This window comes from Aulostomus chinensis, chromosome 4 (assembly GCF_037954235.1).
Source record: "Aulostomus chinensis isolate RoL2024-O1b breed Wild chromosome 4, RoL_Achi_v1.0, whole genome shotgun sequence".
Taxonomy (NCBI): domain Eukaryota; kingdom Metazoa; phylum Chordata; class Actinopteri; order Syngnathiformes; family Aulostomidae; genus Aulostomus; species Aulostomus chinensis.
In genome coordinates this window covers 32154375-32177732 of record NC_141323.1, presented here as the reverse complement: position 1 = coordinate 32177732, position 23358 = coordinate 32154375, and the positions used below count along the sequence as shown (strand labels likewise).

General features: G+C 43.0%; 2 non-coding genes and 2 pseudogenes across 2 annotated transcripts; all 4 read right to left on the bottom strand.

The window, feature by feature from the left end:
• Positions 1-53: 53 nt before the first annotated feature.
• LOC147267127 (5S ribosomal RNA) lies at positions 54-172 on the bottom strand (annotated as a pseudogene).
• Positions 173-481: 309 nt separating this feature from the next.
• On the bottom strand, positions 482-590 carry LOC147267126 (5S ribosomal RNA; annotated as a pseudogene).
• Positions 591-900: 310 nt separating this feature from the next.
• Positions 901-1019, bottom strand: LOC147267125 (5S ribosomal RNA). Its single transcript, XR_015114727.1, has one exon. It is a non-coding gene; the product is annotated as a 5S ribosomal RNA (ribosomal RNA).
• A 14941-nt stretch (positions 1020-15960) lies between these two features.
• On the bottom strand, positions 15961-16033 carry trnar-acg (transfer RNA arginine (anticodon ACG)). Its single transcript has one exon. It is a non-coding gene; the product is annotated as a tRNA-Arg (tRNA).
• Positions 16034-23358: the final 7325 nt, after the last annotated feature.

The following is a 23358-nucleotide window of genomic DNA, read 5'->3' as shown; positions in this document are numbered from 1 at the left end:
CATGCTGGTCCCCAAAGACTCAAAGCTGCCCTTTCCTCACAAAGAAACAAAAAAGCTTACAGCACCTGGTATTCCCAGGCGGTCTCCCATCCAAGTACTAAGCAGGACCGACCCTGCTCAGCTTCCGAGATTAGACGAGATCGGGCGTGTTCAGAGTGGTATGGCCGTAAGCCCTTGACTCTTACACACATGGGCTCTATATCCATTTCACTCACTTTACAACCTCAGAAAAAAAGTGAAGCACAACAGCCTCAGGGTCTTTTCACACGCCAAATAGGTTTCCTGTCAATAAAAGAAAAGAATGTTAATGTCATCTAGAGAAAAGTATTGCATCTGCCATCTGTCTACTTCAAATTAACCACTGCATGACATTCCATTCCAAAGCTGTGGAGGGCGCTTCAAGAAAAGGTGTGTGAGGGAAGCTCGCTCATGCTGGTCCCCAAACACTCAAAGCGGCCCTTTCCTCACAATGAAACAAAAAAGTTTACAGCACCTGGTATTCCCAGGCGATCTCCCATCCAAGTACTAACCAGGCCCGACCCTGCTTAGCTTCCGCGATCAGACGAGTTCAGAATGGTATGGCCGTAAGCCCCTGACTCTGACACACATGGGCTCTATATCCATTTCACTCACTTTACAACCTCAGAAAAAAAGTGATGCGCAACAGCCTCAGGGTCTTTTCACACGTCAAATAGGTGTCCTGTCAATACAACGAAAAGAATGTTGATGTCATCTTGAGAAAAGTACTGCATCTGCCATCTGTCTTCTTCAAATTACACGCTGCATGACATTCCATTCCAAAGCTGCGGAGGGCGCTTCAAGAAAAGGTGTGTGAGGGAAGCTCGCTCATGCTGGTCCCCAAAGACTCAAAGCTGCCCTTTCCTCACAATGAAAAAAAAAAGCTTACAGCACCTGGTATTCCCAGGCGGTCTCCCATCCAAGTACTAACCAGGCCCGACCCTGCTTAGCTTCCGAGATCAGACGAGATCGGGCGTGTTCAGAGTGGTATGGCCGTAAGCCCTTGACTCTTACACACATGGTCTCTATATCCATTTCACTCACTTTACAACCTCAGAAAAAAAGTGAAGCGCAACAGCCTCACGGTCTTTTCACACGCCAAATAGGTGTCCTGTCAATAAAAGAAAAGAATGTTGATGTCATCTAGAGAAAAGTACTGCATCTGCCATCTGTCTACTTCAAATTACACGCTGCATGACATTCAATTTCAAAGCTGCGGAAAGGCGCTTCAAGAAGAAGTGCCTGAGGGAAGCTCGCTCATGCTGGTCCCCAAAGACTCAAAGCTGCCCTTTCCTCAAGCTGAAGTTAAAAGAATTGCAAATTAATCCTTCACAGGTACTTGTTCACAGAGATGGATGAAATAAAAATTGAATATAGTCTTGTATTATAAAAATACAATGAACAAAATTATTAACAATGAGTAAGAGGATTTTCAAAACAAAACAAACAGTGTTTTTCTTGGTTCTGAACTTTCGTTTCACTGAAAATAAAAATCTTTTTTAGTTCGATAGTTTAACATAAAATACCCTCAAGTCATCCTTTACACCTCAATTGTAAGGAAAAAAAGTTTCCTCTACAAAAGATAACCCTTTTGTTTTTTTAAAATATACATCATATTTAATCCCTTTCAGAATCCTTAAGTTACCTTTTAAAACGGTATTCCTTAATTTACAACAACTAAAACTCAATATTTTACCTGTGGGCACACACACATTCATATGAAACACCTCAAATTTAATTTTTACCTGTTTCAGGCCTGTTTATTGAAGCTCGTGTGCGGTCGGGGCTTCACAACTGTAATGGCCGCTTCACTCGCAGCTGAGCACACAATAAAAGCAAGTGCATGTGTATGTTAGTCCTCACAAATCCAGGGTTTTATTAGAAGGGGGAGAACGGGAATGGAGGATGAGAGTCTGAATGGTAATGGCAATGGCGGTGGAAGTCACAATCCAAACACTCACATGCAATGGCGGGACAGCGAAAGTCACGAAGAAGAAAACACAGCAGGACAGGGCACAGCAGAACAGCAGAGCCATCGGATGGAAACCCGTCTCTCTCTCTCCAATGTCCGTCTCCTTCAAGCATATTATCTTAATTTAGTCACAATTATCAAACATTATCTCGTGTCGAATTCGCATTACCTTTACTTTCGCTCCAAAAATATTACAACGCTAAAGCTACGATCTGCAGGCACATTAGCACGGAATGCTATCCCTAGCTAGCACGTCGCTAACCATGTACACATCCAGTCTCTTTTCACCATAACAGTTAGATAAAGCGCAAATACAGGCATAAATATTCACCTCTCGAAGGTCACACAGAAGTTTACATCAGGACCACCAGTCGTCGACCTCCAAAATAAACTTAAATGCTCTCCACACAAATGATGCCTCCCCTCTTAACTCTCTGATCATTGCCTCTGTTTCTCTCCCCATGCGCGCTAACTACTCACCTCACAAACCTGCGCCACTAGTCCCACCCCTTACACAGTAACTTTCCTCTGATTGGCTTTTGCGGTCTTAATACACCCAAAGATCAAACAGGAATGAAATGATTGACAGGTAACAATTGAGGTTACATATAAACACGGCTTCTTCCCCTCTCCTTATTCTCAGATCACTGATCTTTTACAGACTCAGAGAACTTAAAGACCTTTATATGAATTTATTTTTTAACTGTAAATAGTTTTACTTTTTAAATGTTACATATTATATTTATGCTTTTAACCTGCTCACATTATAACCAATTTTAAAGATCATGAACTCTATTTATTTTTGAACTTTTTAACACATCTTTTTATGCTTTTTATGCGATGTAATTTATTAGATTTTTGTACAGGGCTACGTGTTGTATGATAACAAGAGTGTATATTGTTTACAATGTGTTACAGTCAATGGGTGGCACGGTGGTATCGTGGTTAACAGTGTCGCCTCAAAGCAAGTTCAAGTCCTGGCTCGAGCACAGGTTCTTTCTGTGTGGTGTGTGCATGTTCTCTCCGTGCCTGCGTGGGTATTCTGTCTGCAATGGACTGGCTACCTGTCCAGGGTGAAACCTGCCTCTCACCTGAAAGCCACTGGGAAAGGCTCCAGCCTCCCCCTGCAACCCTTAACAGAAATAAGCTGGGATGCATGGAAGTATAGAAAGCGGATACAATGAAGCGCATACAAATTTTTCGAATGCATGAAAAAGTCTCACCTTTTGTTTTTTTCATATTGGTTAGTTTGGAAGCATGGAATTTCTGACAAAGCCTAAGTTTGTATTGTTTATTCACTGATTTTTCTGACAATTTACAAACAAAGCTTTCAAAACTGAGAGAACAAGCAGTGGTGTTTAACATCAACACCCAACATGGGGCTTGAACCAACAACCCTGAGACTAAGAGTCTCATGCTCGACTGACTGAGCTAATCAGGTTACGTCAGTGTAAGTCCCATAGAATGAAGTGGTCAGAGTGAGAGACTCACAGTCCTGTGAGTGATCACCCACCCATCCATCCATCCATCCATCCGTCAATCCATCCATCCATTTTTCCGCTTATCCTGTTAAGGGTCACAGGGTGGGGCTGGAGCCTATCCCAGAGGGGACATTACCTTGGACAGGTCAGTGGTCCATCGCAGTCCACCGCAGCCAACAAATATTGACAGACAACCATTCACACTCACAGCCATACCTACGGTCAATTTAGAGTTGCATTTCCATTTGCATGTCTTTGGACTGTGGAAGGAAGCTGGAGTACCTGGAGAGAACCAGCACAGGGAAAACATGCAGACACTCTCAGGATTTATTCCAATGAAGCGCCTAAAAAAGGAGTGTTGGAACTCACTCAGATGAATGAGACATTATAAGCCATCAAATACATACATGTAGATGTAGTGTTGGAGATCCAAGAAAACAGGGAGAAAAGAGAAGAGAAGAAGAAGAGAAAAAAAAAAACAGCTTCTTTGACCAGATAACATAGTTGTCTATTTCAATGTTTGAGGTCTGAAAAAATAACTGATTAACTGTGAAATGTGATGGACAGGCAAGTACTTACTAGGATCAGGGCAGCTGGAAAATAGGCTCCTGCATCTGTAGGCAATATCAGAGACAAAGAAAAATCAACACAAATGAGCAGGCACTTGAACGATGCTAAAACCACTCTTTTTTAAACAAATACAACCACAGCTTCTGATCTATGGCCTTAAGTACACTGTAATCATGCCATCAGACAGACTCATGCCAGAGCAGTAGCCTAGCACAAGATGGAGGAACGTAATTGCATGTAAACACAGTCAGTGTGCACTCATCTTAATATGAACCGACTTAACTGTTGTGTGACACGTATATTGTGTGTACTGTAAAATGGTTCAGACTATCAGAAAGCTTCATGAATTCACAGGCAAAATACAGATGTCGCACACATTAATTTGTGGAGGCTCGAGATGTAAAAAGTAAAGTCAACTCTCTGTTTTTTGGATTAATTTGCAAGCATTTTCAACATTTTGGCAAGCTGCTAAATCTGGCTAGCATGATGTGCACCGAGTGTAATTATCAATGCAAATGTGGCAGGATGAGAGGTCCCATCCTAGCAGTGAGACTGGTTGGTGATGCCTGACTTGGCTTGTCCCATCATTAGCCAACCAGTGTGTGGCGCTGCTCTATAAATAGGGGCAGCATCTACCAGGTCAATCTCTTGCTCTTGGGGTCCGGGGTCCTCCCACTTCCTGGTCACCTCGCTTCCGCCTCTGATCGCCTCACGTCTGCCTTCTCGCCAACGTCTGTGTTGGTATGTAGCAGTAGCTCCCTGTAGCTCGTGTTGCATGCTGATCATGCACGTTTTTCATATTCACGTGTTTAATTGTAGGCGTCCGGCTTTTGGGACACGGTCCCTTAATCGCCGCGAGTGGGGAAACACCCCCCCCCCCCCGATCTGACGTGCAGAGGCTGTTTGCCACAGCATACTAGCTGTGAAACCCTTTGCTCTGCATGCGTGCGATCTACACCTGATTGGCACAGCTGGTGAGCCGTGACACTGAGGAAGAACTAGCTGCTGCTTTGCTACCGGGCGCTGTCTTGCCAGACTATCCTGCTTTGCTAGATGCTCCTGCTTTGCTGTGGCTGCTGTTTTGCTACAGACTACCCTGCTTTGCTCTGGCTGCTGTTTGCTACAGACTACCCTGCTTTGCTCTGGCTGCTGTTTTGCTACAGACTACCCTGCTTTGCTCTGGCTGTTTTGCTACAGACTACCCTGCTTTGCTCTGGCTGTTTTGCTACAGACTACCCTGCTTTGCTCTGGCTGTTTTGCTACAGACTACCCTGCTTTGCTCTGGCTGTTTTGCTACAGACTACCCTGCTTTGCTCTGGCTGTTTTCCTACAGACTACCCTGCTTTGCTCTGGCTGTTTTGCTGCAGACTATCCTGCTTTGCTCTGGCTGTTTTGTTAAAGACTATCCTGCTTTGCTCTGGCTGCTGTTTTGCTACAGACTACCCTGCTTTGCTCTGGCTGCTGTTTTGCTACAGACTACCCTGCTTTGCTCTGGCTGCTGTTTTGCTACAGACTACCCTGCTTTGCTCTGGCTGCTGTTTTGCTACAGACTACCCTGCTTTGCTCTGGCTGCTGTTTTGCTACAGACTACCCTGCTTTGCTCTGGCTGTTTTGCTACAGACTACCCTGCTTTGCTCTGGCTGTTTTGCTACAGACTACCCTGCTTTGCTCTGGCTTTTTTGCTGCAGACTATCCTGCTTTGCTCTGGCTGTTTTGTTAAAGACTATCCTGCTTTGCTCTGGCTGCTGTTTTGCTACAGACTACCCTGCTTTGCTCTGGCTGCTGTTTTGCTACAGACAACCCTGCTTTGCTCTGGCTGCTGTTTTGCTACAGACTACCCTGCTTTGCTCTGGCTGCTGTTTTGCTACAGACTACCCTGCTTTGCTCTGGCTACTGTCTTGCTACAGACTACCCTGCTTTGTTACAGGCTCCCTCTCTATTAGCCTGCTCTGCTACTAGCCTGTTCTGCGACCTACTGGCCATCTACACGTTTTGCTTGTTTGTTCACTGTTTACTGTGTTCACTGGAGTGCTCTGCTTCTGTGTTAACGAAGTGGAATCCGCTGTGTGTTGAACTGGAGGTTGTTTCAGTAAGTCACCTTGTTTAACCAGAGTCTGCCAGATCCTGATGTCCACCGTGTGGCGCCACTAAACTGTACTTCATGGTGCTCTGAAGGTTTGGATCTGCATTGTTTCCCATTCCTCCGCTTGGGCTTCAGGGTGCAGCAAGCTGCTGGACGGCTATCCGTTAGCTCCCTGGTCTAGCAATGGAGAAATGAACTCGTTTCTGGTTATTTTGGATTGTATTATTTTTCCTTGCTAATTTGTGTTTAATAATTAAATCTTGTTTCTCAAATTAATTTGTAAATTGTGGTTTGAGTTTGGTTTTTTTTAGTTTTGGAGTTAAATTAATTCTTGTCATTTCGTTTCAGGTACTGGAAGCTCACGGTCCTGGCGGCGCTTTGCCTCTTGTGTGCTGTGCACCCCTGTTTTGCTTTAATCATGTGTTTTTTAAATGTGATGTCCCAATTGATCAGGGTGTCTTCTGCCTTGGGATCCCTCACCCCCACTGGTAAGCTCCAGACTTGTTTAGATTCATTCTTGTTCTCTTTTTAATCTGTTGGCCTGTTTACAATAAAATATTTTTGTCATGGAACCACGTCTCCTGCCAATTAGTAAATGAACCTGTGAGTGCCTTTTGGTCGGTACGTTAACTATTTCCTTGGGCAAAATTCCCAAGGTGCCGTTGTCCGGCTTTGGTCACTATTATATTTTAATAAGTGCTCCCCCCACTCGTGTGTCGCCACACAAACTGGAAACTTCACTTAGCCTCCACTGGCCTACAGACTTTGCGCCAGTGTCTACAATAAATGCAATCGCTACTCACCAAATGACTGTGATTGAGATGGATGACGAAAACCAAGGCTCTGGCCTCACATGTGCAGCTCAGGAGATTCTCCTTCCGTCCATAAGGCAAAGATACTGCATGATACTCTTAATTTATTTACAGTGAAGTACTGTATTTTAGCATTACAGCATAGTTCTGTTAAACAGTCATGGGGTGTAATTTAACATTCCTATTAGAATTAACGGCAAAGTACTGTATTTTTATAAACAGGGTGATACTGTTGAAATCTTGTAGTACACTGCAAGCAATTGCTGTAAATGTACAAGTCCCACAACTTTCATAAAATTCATCACTGGATTCAGGACGACCCCTGCTACTCGGCCCCGGTGGGCGGGAGGAGGCTCAGGCCCAAACAACGCTGACTGCAGCTTTAATTTAATCCTAGGTTTATGTAATACTCTGATAAATCAGTGGTATTTATTTCATGATTTTCATACGAATAAGTTAAGAACAAAATGCCAGTTCATGGTTAAGCTAAAATTTACATAAATAAGTATTTGTTATGAAGATATTAAAATGTATAAAATTTGTTTAAAATTAGTAACTTTCAAAAAAAACATCATTTCATGGGGTGTGACTGTCTTTAAAAAATGTTAAATTAATTCTATTAAGTTAGGTTATGTGCGTGAGTTCATGACCTTTAGTGTTTACACTTCCGGGAGAAACGCGCGCGAGGAATCGTGTGAATTGCGTAACGTTATCGGAGTTTCGAGACTGTGTGTCGTCGGAGAGGAGTTTTTATCGGTAACGGACTGTGAACTGTAATTGACCGACGTGATCGGAGTGCGTGAGTCGGATTCTCCGCCACCGATTGTGTTTTGAGCACCAGGCAAGTCCAGTTACAGAAGCTAGCGGGAGCTAGGCTAACGCTGTCCACGCTGAAGGGAGACGCCGCTGCACGGACGGGACAGGAGCTTCGGATAGTCGCCTCGGGAGAGAGTCGTTAATGGAGGACGCGTCACTGCTGCCGATGGAGTCGGAGGACGGGTCGTGGTTGCCGACGGAGCCGGAGGATGTGCCGCTGCTGCCGAGTCACGGAGGTCTGTTGCTGCGGGCTGCTGTGAGCGGGACGGTTGCTGCCACAACGAGCGAGGGATTCATCGGCTGCGGTCCGGTATTGTTGACGTCACCGACACACGGGGGGATCTGGTAAAGGTTTCCATCATGAGCTCCAACTAAAGCGCGCCAACGAAAGTAAACAGACTGCACTCGAAATAAAATTAGACAGTTGAAAGAGACAAAAACAATATACCCCGGGGTTCTTCTTTATTATTTTCTATAGTCTTGTTTATTCAAGATTTGAATGTGTTTTTCTGCAAGCCTTTAATACATTTTCTAAACTGAAATCTTATGTTGTTTCATTGAATTTGTGTGTTGTTACTGAAGCTTTACAGCAGAGTTTAAAGGTCAAGTGTACTCCCCATAGCCTCCAGTTGAATATTTAAGAGTGAGAATCATACATTGCCCTAGATTGATATTAATTATTCCAGATGGGACTTTTACCATACAAGATATTTGAAATGAGTTAAAGTGTTCCCTGTAAGCCTAAGGTGGGTTTTAATATTGGAGCCGGTGGTAAAAGGGTTACATTTAGAAATCTAAACCCCTGCTACCATGAGCACACATGGAAATAAAGACTCAACTGACCGCTCGGTCTACTTCAGCTAGCACACTGAACAATACTGTTGTTTACTTGCTAGCTGATAAGTGAGCAGCTGATGTTTGCAATAACATTGAAATAAACTAAAAATAGAGTCAATAGCTCAAATCCTATCACCACTAAAGGAGCCACGTCTTTAACACTTCAATCTCATAGCGACTCCTCAGGATTTCTTCTTCTCTCCATTGCATTTTGTAGGAGGCTCCTGCCGGTCCACACTGCCTTCCCCCTAACAGATTCAGCTACTGAGACTAAAGTTCGTTAGTGAGCTCAATGCATAAAAGTGACTTAATATTTGTTGAAAACTAAATAGGCGTGAAGCTGTAACCTCACATGAACACTTGAAGTCTAGATTTCAGCTGCATGTGAAGAAATCAGCATAAAATCCTTGTGTTGGTGTTTAAACCTGGACTACCAGAACCAGGCTAAGAGGTGTTTGTCTGTTAGCTGTGAAGCAAACTGAAACATGAAGGCTTTGAGGGTTTGTTCTCAACACAAAGAAAGATTCAATGCTCAAACTGCCAACTCTGTAAAAAATTTTTTTTTTTTACAAATCTCAGTTTATTTCTTCATGAAGATCTTAATGAGGCAATCAGCACCAGAGCACTAAAGTTAAAATTAGTAACACTGTCACTAACGATGGATTTATTTGACCCAATGTAGTTTTCCTGATCAAATATAGTTTTCATCAAAATATATATATTTTTTTATAATTATTTCCCAATATGCAACGTCACATAAATGAAAAAATGGAGGACCCTATAAAATGACCTGACGTCAGTGTTCAAGGGTGAAGTCATTTTTGGAATGAAGAAGAGTTCATCCAGCTTTTTTTGCCTCGTGTCTCTGAACCAGCTCATTTGTTGTGTCCACGCCGTTCCGTGTTTAACATGTTTTATGTAACATGAATAACATATTAATATACAAATATATACATGACATAAATTATATATAGACACAGATAAACATCAATAACCAGTGAGAGAAGTCATGTGATTCTCCGACCTCTCTAAGCTGCATCGCAGTGCTGGAGGAGTGCTGACATCATCATTTATGGTTCCTTGCTGGATGAAGGCCTAAACTATGGAGTGAAATCTACTGCCTTGAACTCACTCTTCATTTCTGCTCAGGCTTTTCCTGCCAGCAAGGCAGTGGCAAGAAAAGCAGTCAGCTGATGTCCACAGCTCAACATGAGAAGGACACATTTCTTTTGAAGAAAAAACATTTCAAGGAGTTTTTCCTGCCAATACAGGACAACACCCACTCACAAACCAGTGCTGGACAAGTTCCTTCAAAGCTGTAATGCCTTATTTCTTACTTGTTACTGTCATTTTAAAATAATTGGTTCCATCACGATAGTGTCTGCCAGCGCTTGGTGACTGTACAGGAGGTCTGTGGACCGCAGGGCCACAACAAGCCCATTTCCTCAACTCTCCATTGAGTGCAGAGGTCCCCAAGTACGGACCAGTGAGGATAAATGTGATCGTGGAGAAGTCCTTTTGTTCTTCGACTTGTCCAACTTGATGGTGAGTCTCCTTTTATCAAGGATTACTGAATGCTTGTGTTATTCATGGCATTGTTAACACTTTATAAACCCTTCATTCAGAGCTGTAAAGAACCTTTAACCTCATATCCCAGACATCAAAGTGGGCCACTAACCGGTGAGAGGAAGCTATGCTATGCTGCTACATTCTGAAGAGGTAAAGTAGCAGGTTCTGAGAGTGATGGCTAACCTGGATGTGTTCATCTCCTACTTTAATATCAGCGTCCCAACTTGGAGCTCTGACCACCTCCAGCTTTTTGTTCCTGTTTCTGCTTCAGTCAACAGGGAACTCAAACCTGTAATAGAATCATCAACAACAATGGAATAGAAAACAGAGGAAGACAAAATATCATAAACTTACAAAGCTGAGAAATGTTCATGAAGAATAAATGCACACATTATGATTGAGGCCAGAAAGTAAAACTCCACACCAAATGTATTTTGACATGTAGGGATAATGAACTTGAATGTGTTGAAATAGCAGATGAATGAATCCACTATCACAAGATGGCGTTACAGATCTCACCATCAAGTTGGACCAGTTGAAGAACAAACAGACTTCTCCACGATCACATTTATCCTCACTGGTCCGTACTTGGGGACCTCTGTACTAAATGGAGAGTTGAGGAAATGGGCTTGTTGTGGCCCTGCGGTCCCCAGACCTCCTGTACAGTCACCAAGCGCTGGCAGACACAATCGTAATGGAACCAATTATTTTAAAATGACAGTAACAAGTAAGAAATAAGGCATGACAGCTTTGAAGGAACTTGTCCAGCACTGGTTTGTGAGTGGGTGTTGTCCTGTATTGGCAGGAAAAACTCCTTGAAATGTCATGCAAGTTTTTTCTTCAAAAGAAATGTGTAAAACATTCATTAACATCCAGGCCCAAAGACAAGAGAGGGCAACGCTCCAGGAGTCTTTGATCTCTGAATTCTGAGCATTGATCTCCTGCTTCAGTCTTTGATCTCTGACTGATCCGAAACTAATCAAAGGATCACATCAGCATATTGGTCCAGTCTACAGATGGTGATTTTACCAAGTGCACTGCAGCAGTCCTTGTTGCTGTCTGCTGTTGTGTCACAGCAAAGTAAGGAAACAGCCTGACGGTCCTCAGGAGGAAATTCAACAACCTCCAAAGATGGAGGTGAATCTAGACCTTCTCATGTTTACTGTCCTTGATGAACTTGACAAACACACCACATGTCACACACTCTACAGTTTCAATCTGTTGAGAACATGAAACGTGTGGCCCCAGTGACCCTGCATGAAATTTTTGTCCAATTCAAATTTTGATTCATGACCCAGAACCACTCAAAACCCCTGAAAAATAAAGGTTTGGGTGCATTAAAGACATAAATAATAACATCATCATGTTTCAAGGGGGCTGCAGGATGGTGCAGTGGTTAGCACTGTGGCCTCACAGCAAGAAAGTTCTGGGTTCAAGTACCGGCTCAGGCGCAGTATCTTCTTGTGTAGAGTCTGCAAGTTCTCCCCGTGCCTGTGTGGGTTCTCTCTGGTACTCCGGCTTCCTCCCACAGTCTAAAGACATGCAATTTGGGGACAAGGCTGATTGGATTCTCTAAATTGACTGTAGGTATGAATGTGAGTGTGAATGGTTGTTTGTCCCTGTATGTTGGCCCTGTGATGGACTGGTGACTGGTCCAGGGTGAACGCTGCCTTTTGCCCGTAGACACTGGGATAGGCTCCAGCTCCCCCCGAGACTCTGAACAGGAATAAGTGGAAGAAGATGAATGAATGTTTCAAGGTTTTCTTCCCTCAAATCTGAAGGTCAAGCTGCATTATTTGCAGTGCTCATTAGCAGGGGAATTAGCTCCAATGGTAGAGGGCTAGCTTAGCATGTGAGAGGTAGAGGGATCCATGCCCTCATTCTCCAGAATACTTCAGCTTGTTCTGTTGATCAGAGGAGCTGCTGTGTGATGAATGCTGATGTTTGTCCACTGCTGTGATAAAGTGTCACCCTGTTACTGATACTGACCATTTCAGCTAATTCCCCTGCTAATGAGCACAGCAGATAATGCAGCTTGACCTTCATGCATGGTTGGATGAGCGTCACCAGGTGAAGCTTCTCTGGTTGACCAACATGTGGAATCTCTTTCAATACTCCAGTGGTGGTTTAAGTGATGAAAATATGGATTAGTCACTGGAAGTGTGTGTGTGTGTGTGTGTTTAAAAAGGCAAAAAAACCTTTTTTCAGCAATAGAACTTTAATACAAACGCAAAATGAAAAGCAGAACAAGCCAGAATCCAAAATATGGATTTACAGAGGAAGCGTGCTGGGCCCAGAACCCAGAGGTTGATGGATCAAAACCATCCTCTATTAAAAGAAGGGAACAAAATAAACTTGGTTGTTTTGAAATGTGAATCTGTTAAAGAGCGGTGGAAATGGTGAGGTAGTCAGTTGTCCCTTTTGTTTTATTATAGAGACCTCATTGTTACTTAAATAATTTTAATTCTTTACTTGAAGATTCACGCTTTTTCGCTCAAAATGTATAAAACTTCTTGCATGTTGGTGCCCCATCACACACAACAGGTGCACTTGTACTCTTTTCACCTCTGACCCACAAACATTCATAGTCTTCCAGTGAACATCCAATTATCTTCTGAAATCAGTGATGAATCTTTACCTGCTGAGACTCATTATCTCTGACTGTGACTAGCATGTGCTAGCAGAATACAGCACTCCTTCTTCATTATCTGTCTTTGTCTCTGACCAGCTCTCCTGCTCTCTTTCCTCCTACCAATCAAAGCAGACATCTTTTCCTACTGATCTTGGATCTGCTGCCTGTTCCTGCCTAGTAAAAGAAGGAACCAGCACCTGGTTCTACAGGCTGAATTAACTCCAGGACGTTGGCCAGCCGTGTCAGTTGAAACCTTATTTGTCCAAATAGAGAAAAAATAAGTCTGATTGTTAATGAAAGATGACATCATGGCTTTGAAACTGTGGTTGGGGACAAACCAACATGAGCACATTCATGGAAGAATAGGAATAAAAACAGGAAGTGTTAGTTAGCAAGAACTCACCAGTCTTTCACTATCATACTTGATTCTAGTGGAACAAAATGGCTGCTGCTGACTGTGCTGCCTGGTGGTGGATCACTCTTCACCATCCTCACAGGCCTTGATGGAACCAAAAAGGCGAGTTCCTGGAGAAGATCTTCCAGGGCGTCCAGGTTAAAGCGGTGCCCCAGCTGGCACCAGGCGCTGACCCAGGTCCTGCATGTGAGATACTGTCAGTTCTGTTCTGCCCTGCTCACAACCACAGGCTGGTGTTGAGGCCTGCAGCAACCAGGGCCCCAGTCACCAAGTGTATAAAGGCTGGTCATTGTGGCAGTGGGAGGAGTCAAAATGAAGACAGACCAATGTGAGCAGGACGTTACTGCAAAAGTAATAAGAACTTGACCATGTTTCCTACAGTACCCAGGAGGCTTGGTAGTTGTTGAAGGAAGCTCCAAAAGCAAAGAGCAGACAGCAGGATATAAAAAGAAAAGATCCAGACACTAAAACTACAAGTAGAAACAAGATGAAATACTCAAAGCTTTGGAAAGATACTCCAAGGTTGTATATACATAATTATATACACTACTATTCTCATTGACTCCTAAAGAGGGAAAGGAAAAATTAGAATGTGGATCAGATCAGCTGATTTCAGTGTTAAGTCCATCCCTCCATCCACTTTCTATTCTTATCCTTTAAGGGTCACGGGGGGGGGGGGGGGGCATCAGTCTCATGCAACCTAAACTAAAACTTCAGTCAGATCAAATTCAGATTAAAGCAAGAGTTTCCAGATCAAAGTCAGAATTCCTGATGATGTCATCAGGGCTTTGACAGTACCTAGAATTCTGTCTTTGATCTCAGGAGGACATGAAAGAAACACAATTGAGGAAAGTATAAGAGAGCACATTCAGCTTCATTAGAAACACTTGAACTGTTGAACAGTAGAATTTGTTTGAAACAGTTTACAACACTGAGTGACAGGATTGAAGAGCGAAGATTTTTCTACTTAACATTTAATTCTAACTTAAAACTGGGGATGAACATTCTCAGTAGTTCATATACTAATATACAGAGTAAGTCATGTCATTCCCTTTTGGAAAAAAAAACAAGAGAAAAAACATGTGAAGCTCCTCCCCCCAGCTCCAGATGGTACAGACAGATATGAGAGTGGCAAGGAAGCAAAGAAGTGTTGTGCTCCTCTCCAGTGCTCTTGTGTTGTTGTGTTCTTCTCAGCTCCATCATGAAGACGTGCTGGCAGTGGGCGCTGGTGGAAGTTTGCAGCTCTCACTGGAAAGTCCTGAGGCTCCTCCCATTCTGAAGCAGGCAGTTGCTCCTAGCCAGCCGACACTTTCCCTCTCTTGTGTAGGAGTGAAGAACAAAATCAAAATAAAGAATCATCACTCTTTCATTGGGGGACATTTTTTCTCATTCTAAAAATTCAACAGCTTCTATCATTTCTTTTACAGAATATGTCAGTGATATACTAGGATTTTCTGTTGTGCTGTCAAATTAACTTTTATCGATGCTTCACACTTCAGGTGTGAAAGTTTTTCAGTGGGAAAGACATGAGAATGAGGACGAGGCTGATTGATACTCTAAACTGACTCTAGGTGTGACTGTGAGTGTGAATGGTTGTCTGTCTTTATGTGTTGGCCCTGCAATGGACTGGCGACCCCTCCAGGGTGAACCCACTTCACGCTGAAAGCTGGGGAGACAGGTCCCCCCACCCCACAACCCTTAACAGGATAAGTGGAAGAAAATGAATGGATGAATGAATGAATGGATGGATGGATGGATGGATGGATGGATGGATGGATGGGCTACAGTTCAGTCACTGTGTCTCTTGTTCCCACAGTGATTTGATGCATCCTACCAACACAGCAGGACTCACCAGGAGACAATGGATTGTCAGTCATTTTTCACTGACAGCGCTGGAGCCGGAGCCCACAAGGTCACAACTGGCATTGGTGGACTCCAGGATATGTTTGGACCTACAGAAATGCACAACCTGTTAATGACAACACTTTCATATATTTAGCCCTGCTCACAGATCTCTGATACAATTTTCAAGTCATACAACAGGTTCAATGTTGACCCTTCGACCACCGTTACACTGAAGCAGAGTTCAATGGCAGTGTTGCATATGTTGGGAGGAGCCTGTGGCTCTCGGTTCAGAGGATGATTTGAAGAATTTGTTGTTGCTGAACTGTTTATGCTTCAATTTCTGGACGTTCACTGGTGGAATGTTTGTGGGTCAGAGGTGAAAAGAGTACAACTGCACCTTTTTTGTGTGATGGGGCACCAACATGCAAGAAGTTGTCAAACATTTCCAGCAAAACAGCATGAAAATTCAAGTTAAGAATTAAAATTATTTAATTCAGCGTTTAACTACCAGGCCTCTGGAATAAAACACAAGGAACCACTGACTACCTCACCATTGACTTCACACTGATAACCAGGAGGTAACGTGGTAGTCAGAGCAGCGATGCTCAGGTCTGTGGACTGAACAATGTCCTCTCATTCACACACACACCACTCTTTCATTGGGGCTCCTTTCTCCTTGTTCTGACACAGAAATTCAACAGCTTCTGTCATTTAGTTTACAGGAAATGTTGATGACACTCTGGGATTTTTTGTTCTCCTGCTGTCACTGTCAAGTGCCAGCTTAACATGTGAGAGGTAGCAGGATCCATGCATGTGTTCATGTTTACAGCAGACAAGGAGGAAACCTTGGAGGATTTCAGTGACTTTTAGCAGTGGTTCTCACTTCATCTTCTCAGTATAAAGTTTAAAGCGAGCTGGCCAGGAGTTGAACCTAGAATCTTCTGATCCGTAGTCAGACGCGTTATCCATTGCACCACCAGCCCTGTGAAGAAGCTGCTATGTTCATGTGTGCTTGCTTTTACAGAAAATCCCAACAACGTGGTGGCATTTTCAGGGGACACAATGGTGCAGTGGTCAGCACTCAGTCCACCAACATCAAAGCAGAGGAACTGAGTTCATCGAACAAAATGGATTCATATCATCTCCACTTGGAATGCTCTGGAACTACAAGTACACTTAAAATGGCCGACTTAAGACAACAGAAGGAACTATGAAGTAGATTTGATTTATTTAAGTCAGTGACAGTCATTTTTTTCAAGAATTTAGTTCAGGTAACTTCATTGTTTTACTAAGATGAGCGTAATGTTATAACATTGAAACAAGATCTTCATGTGTTGATGGATCCATCACAAATATGAGCCTTCCCAGTCTGTCAGGTGGTAGAATTCAGTCAGCACCAATAACAGGAGAGTCAGAGTTTAGAAACCAAAGACAGACATTAAAGTCTCACATTAAAGTGTTATATCTTTGAAAATATACTGCAATACATGAAATATTATATTTCCATGGATGGAAACCTCGTTCTTATATTCTTTAATATACTGCAATAGTAATGGACCCTCTATGACCCTGTAGTGATGAATCTATCAAGGAGTACAAATTATTATAATCAGAGAATTTTGAAGTCAAGTTTGAGATCAGTTTGATCCTCTCTCTCTCTCTCTCTCTTTCTCTCTCTCTCTCTCAGGAGCTTTTAAATGAATATTTTAATAAAACAGAACAGGAGACTGAAGAGTGATCACTAAAACCCACAGGCTGAATGGGACATCTTTTAAAAATATTGAACCACTGAGTAAAACCATAGAAGCGCTCCTGTCTCGTCGGTGCTAACAAGTTAGCTGTTGAGTGAGTCCAGCTGTGCTGTCTAGGAATCCTGGTAAAAAGCCTCCACACATCAAACAGCTGGTGTGTTGGTGGATCTGTGGATCCTGCTGGAAGAAGCAGGATGGAGCTCTGAATGGTTCCTGTCTAAAAGAGCTTCTCTGTGCAGCTCCCATCAGCTCCTAAAAACAGGAAACCAGCAGATTCAGTGTTGAACAGTGGCATGAAAATGTTTCAAAAGCTGTCCTGTCCACCATTTGTTGGTGCAAAGACATTTAAAAACACCAGTTGAACATTTTCCAAAGTTTTCTGTGTAGGTTCTCATTCATCCAGATCATCGTAGATCGAAGCGAAGTAAAATCTGGTCAACTGGACGTAAGTTTACGTACCGTAGTTTAAAACTTACGTCCAGTTGACCAGATTTTACTTCGCTTCGATTTTCCAAAGTTGCTCTCACCTTCTTTCAAACACCTGGAACAATTTCCTCAAAACCAAAAGAAACTGGTGAAAAAACAACAACAAAAAACTCCTGGAGAATCAAACTCCACCCTCTGCTCCAACTGGACTTGGGACTTCAAATGACCTCCATTAAAAGCCTGCCTGCATCCCCATTCACTGACTGTTGTGCTGTGGGTCTCCTGGACAAACATGGCAGGGATCCTCTAGATCTCCAGGAGTTTAAAAAGAGCAACTCTTTTAAAATGGGTTCTGGCTCCATTCAGGCTTAGAGAGCTGAGATTAAAATCACACATGAATAAAAGAGGGAACCCAAGAAAACAAGTCAGCGTGAAAGAGGAGCAGATTTTAAAACTCCTCATCATTTCCACCTCCAGGAGTGAAGCCTCCCGGGACCCAAGAGGCTCCAGCTGGCAGAGTTCTCACTCATTTCTCCACCACCTCGCTAACCTGAGCTGTAGCATCTGAGAACAAATCAGTGACCCCCTTCAGTCCAGAGCCGACTCCACAAACTCTGAGCCCCACTTTACCCACAGCCAGCCGGCCTCCTCAACACTGCATGACACACGACGACTAAATTGAAGACTGAGGAGTCTCATCAAGAGATCTGTCACATGCGTCTGCTGTGGAGGGTCAATCTGTCCGTCCACATTCAGATCATTGATACAACAACTCTGCTATGATCAAACTACTCAGGATGAAACAGACCAATGTTGACATCAAGTAGCAACTCAGCAGCTGATCAACAGAGTCCTAAGCACCAGTAGAGCCTGTTCATCATCCCTGGGTGATCTTAGAATTCTTTCTTTGATCTCACCTTGATTTCTCAATGATTTTTTTGTACACACAAATTAGGAGTTGATGGGAGTTGTTGCAGATACCAGTGTCTAAAGTCCAGCTTGAACCCAATTTGTGCCACTTATTTGTCAAGCTAGCAGAGATTCTTTTCACTGCCAAGCTAAAGTGACTTCTGTCAACAAAGGTAAACATACAAAAGGATATTTCTACTGTCAGTTCAAGATTTTTATCAAACTCCTTTTTCATAGCTTCAACCTTCCTCTTGTGTTTGCTTTCTGTTCCCATCTCTGATGTTAACAGGTCAGTTTTGACCCACGTCTTCAATCAGCTGTAAAATAAACTAAAAACAATTTTCTATCATCCAAGTTGTTTCCATCTCTTGGTTTCCTTGTTAGGCTTCCTTATCCATGGAAATATTGATTTGAATATTTTGTTGTGGGCCTCTGGACCTTTTCTAGTCAGTAAACCCTCGATTTCAGTTTAAAAAATTATCAAATGAACCTCAAGAAAATAATATAAATATACAAATGTTGTTGTGTTTCCTGACCATTACTGAGGGGTGTTAGAACACATCTCTGACATGGATTGGTTTTATTTATTGTTTCATTTTAATATTATTAACTATTGTAACATCCATGGTGTTATGGATCAGTGTGACAGTCTAGACCCCACTGTCACTGTTTGTCCCTGGCCCACCTCAATGAGTGCACAGTTGTTTGGTGGGATAGCATGGACAAACCCGGAGACGGCCAGCAACGTTGAAGGACATTTGTTCGGCAAGGCCATGCATCAAACAGGTTACGGCCTTCTCCCTCACCAGGGCTCTGAACTGGATCCTAAAAGAGTCAGGGTGGGGCTGGAGCCTTTAAGTAGGCGTCGAAGGCTACGCCCAAATTGGGGCGAACCATTCCCTGTCCGGAGACAGGGGAACTCGAACAGTACATGGACATGTGAATGGGTTTGGTCAATGAAGGACACTGGACATTTGTTTATTGCAAAGTAGCAGATATATATGGTCACTGAAGGACATGGTGTTTCTTTGCTGTATGTTAAGGTACACAGAACAATTTGGGAAAACAATACAACTCCCCTTAACTGGTCTTTGGTCTGTCTGGTGGGAGGGGCCATGAGAGTATATAAGGGGTGAGAGTGGGCTTACAAGGCAGTCTGCCGTTAACTCTGCTAGGTTAGGGACCTCATTGCTGAGGTCCAGAGGTGAATATTGTTTCTCAAAAGTTCTATTGTTTCCCAGTTATGATGTTCTTTCTATTGATTAAGCTAAGAGTAAACCATGGTTGATATGTGCATTGACTTATTCTTGTTGAAAGTATACTGCTAAAACATAGAATGTATGCGTTTGATCAACGTTAAATATTTTGATTTGCATTTTGCTAAATTACTTTGTATCTGAGTTATGCTTTTGTTTTGAGCTCGTTATTTAGTTTTGATGATTTTTATTACAGACCTCTGGTCCCTTCTGTATATAGCTGCTTTATTATATTTGTGTATCACAACTGGGGAAATAAATATTGTTACAACTTATGCAACTCTGTCGTGTTTTGCCATCAATGGTTTAATGTCTGGGTCTCACACTACCCATACCCGTGTCCGGGGTGTGACAGTCAGTTTCCACCCTCATATATTTACTTCAAGAAAAAGACAAATATTTTTTTCAGCAACAGAACGTTAATACAAACACAACATGAAAAGCAGAACAAGCCAGAACCCAAAATATGGATTTGCAAGGTCAAACAACCAGTCAAGCAAATCAAACCAACTACTGGTTCAAAACCAGTAAAAAACAAACTGAGGAAAAGTCTCTTGGTGCAAAAACGTGTGCGTTTGCAGTTGAACCACAATCCGTTTGTCCTGCTGTCCTGACTGCTTGGGCAGACCTGACTCCTACTTTCTTCTGGAATCTGGTGGGTTGTGGCTGTGGCTGTTCTGGTTGGTGTTGAGGCATGGCTGCTGAGGAGGATGCTGGCGTGGATGCTCTCTGTGTTGCTGATGGCATGGATGGAGTGCTGGGTGAGCTCTGCAGCTGTCTGAGCAAGGCTGCAGCGTCTGGGTCTCAGGGCATCCGTTCCCTTCCCTCGATGTGTGGCTTGACCAGGGAATTTCCCAGCTGCTCCAGAAACATTCTCCACTTGCATTTTTGGTTCCACTCTTGGTGGATGTGGGTCCACAACACCAATGTTTCTATGCAGACACATCAAGGATGCTGCAAAACACAAGAATCCACCCTGAGACTTTCTCTTCAACCGTGTTGAGGTCTTCATGACTGTGATGATGCAGGTTGTCTTTCTTATTTTCGTCTTACAAATATTTATAAATGTTATATTTAGAAAATCAGACAGCACAAAAACCGAAAATGGCGCCATATCATTTACATTTTCTGTCATACATCTGAATGTGTAGACTCTTTTTGTCCTGTCCTGACTGGCAATCAAAGTAGGCTCCAGTGGTGAATGCTGTCAACAATGTTCCCCAAAGCCACCATCCAGCATTATACAAAGTATGATCAGAGATCCCATTGCAAAGTACAGTCTTCACATACTCATACATTTAAACACCCATCTAAATAAATTCTGCTTCTATGCACCATTAAAGTACACAATGCATATTCATACACAAATATCCACATATGTACAGTACAGAGAACAAACAAGAACAAGTACAGAGTGAATCCTGGAGAGAAAAGGTGAGGTGCATCAGAAACAAGAGCAGATGTTTGAAAATGCTTGATGATTTGAAGATGAGAAAGGAAGTGAGAGACCGAAGTGAGGAGGAAAGGTTGTTCCAATCTGATGGAGCTTTAAATACAACCAGACAAAGCAGAAGGCCGTCCCCACTGATCCTGGATCTGCTCGACATTCCTGTTTGTTAAAAGGAAGGTTTTCATCGCCGCTGTTGCAGGATGTGCTTGTTGATGGAGAATTGTTGGGTGTAGATTCATTGAAGGAGTTTGGTGCTGGACCTGCTCTACTAGTAAAGAGTCATGAGAGAACTTTTGTTGTGATTTGGTTCCATACAAATAAAAATGACTTGACTTGATCTGGTGCCTCATGAGGAGAAAATTTGGGCACAAAAGTTGGACAAGAGTGTTTGTGGAGGGGTGATTTTTTTTTTTTTGCAGTGTTGTAAGTCACTGTAACTGCAGCTGAATGATTGAACTTTCTCCAAATATCCTCAAGATGGTTTCCAAATGGGGCTGCACGGTGGTGCAGTGGTTAGCACTGTGGCCTCACAGCAAGAAGGTTCCGGGTTTGAGTCCTGGCTCGGGCGCGGGATCTTTCTGTGTGGAGTTTGCATGTTCTCCCCGTGCCTGCGTGGGTTCTCTCCGGGTACCCCGCTTTCCTCCCACAGTCCAAAGACATGCAATTTGGGGACTAGCCTGATTGGACACTCTAAATTGACTGTAGGTATGAATGTGAGTGTGAATGGTTGTTCGACTCTGTATGTTGGCCCTGCGATGGACTGGCGACCTGTCCAGGGTGAACCCCGCCTCTCGCCCGTAGATGCTGGGACAGGCTCCAGCCCCCCGCGACCCTTACTAGTAAGGAATAAGCAGAAGACAATGATGGATGGATGGTTTCCAAATGATAAAATTGACTTGAGAAAAATATGAATGTGCGATGACCAGTTTCTTTGCTGATTCTAGGCAGACATAGAAACAAATGATCTCTACACTCTAGGTTGCATTGTGAGCTGAAAGGAATTGAAAGTTGTTTCAAGTATGAAGGGAAAATCAAGTAGACACATTTGAAAATAAATACTGACCAATGGAGTTGGCTTTGGGACTCCTACATTAAATAATGATGGGTTCAATCCAAGCACCTGAGCACAAATCTACAAAGACTATTATATCAGGCATTGAGAGGACAAAGATTGATGTCTGAATGTGTTAGGACCGGCTCAGAGGTGCAGCAAAACCTGGTAGCAGCAAACCAGCATTTATTAAAGTAAATAATCAACCATGTGAGGTGTGGAAGTCAGTGTCAGCAGTGGAGGTGAGTGTGTGATGTGATGTCAGTGTGTGCTGCATGTTGTTGGTGGAAAACAAGGAAAAACAAAAGGACAACAACAGCACGCCGGCTGAGCGCAGAAGGGAGACAAATGTCTGGGAAGGCGGGGTTAAACAGGCCTAACTGGGAACACTGGCCCGGTGCTCCCAGTCAGCTTGATGACCAGGCTGCTCCAGACCTGCAAAGACACAAACACACCCACCAACAGGACCCTGCACACACAACGCTGCATAGGACCCAGGCCTGGGGCCGTCACCAGTGTTCCCATAGAAACCACCAGTGTCGTCCAGTATTGGGAACATGAACTGTGTCATAATACTTTTCCAGACTTCTCATGGAAAAAGTCAACAGAAGGACAAAAGTGATTTTAGCCCACCAGATATTTGCTTGGACACTGAGTTCATGTGAAATTTAAATGACAGCTGAGAATCAGGCCAGAGGCCTGGATATTCAAAGTCTTCAACTTTTGCTTTTGTTGTTCCATCAAGAAAGCCAATGAGCAGTTAGTTGACAACCAAGAATCAGGTCAAACGGAAAACAACAAACAATATGAGGTTTTTCTTGTTTCTTGATGGGCAGCCAAAAATATTTTCAGCATTGGATCATTAAAGTCTGTTTCATTTCTGATGTCGTGTTCTAAAATAATTGCTCACCTAAGAGGATTCTAAAAAGTCAGACTTTCTCAGTGATATTCTCTTCTCAGGCTTTCAAATCTTTTACATTTCCATTTTCCACAAGTGAGTAGAAAGTTGTTACTCTCTTTGAATCCAGGATTTAAATCTAGGGTTCATTTCATGAGGCTTGAACCCAGGATTAAAAGCACATCATTAAATGACTTGTAGTGATATTCTCCTGTTAACATTCCAAATTATTCATTAAGATTTGGACTTTATGGAAACATTTTTCCAGGTTTTGATGGGCCAGTACAGCAGGAACTGCGGCTCATTCATGTCGTGGTTTAAATTTGAGCCTGGGTTTCTTCCCCTGCAAGATAAATCTGGAAAGCATTTTGTTCAATTCAGAAACGGTTTTGAAGGCAATTTCTCCAGTTGGTCCTGGAACTAGAAAGAGATCTTGTGGTAGGACATTTATTTTTACTCTATCAACCCTGTGACTCAGACTCAGAAAGGAAATGGAGTTCCATCTTCTTCTATCATCTTCAAGGAGTTCTGGCCCCAATCCAGGTGGAGGGTTTCCTCCATGTGTTC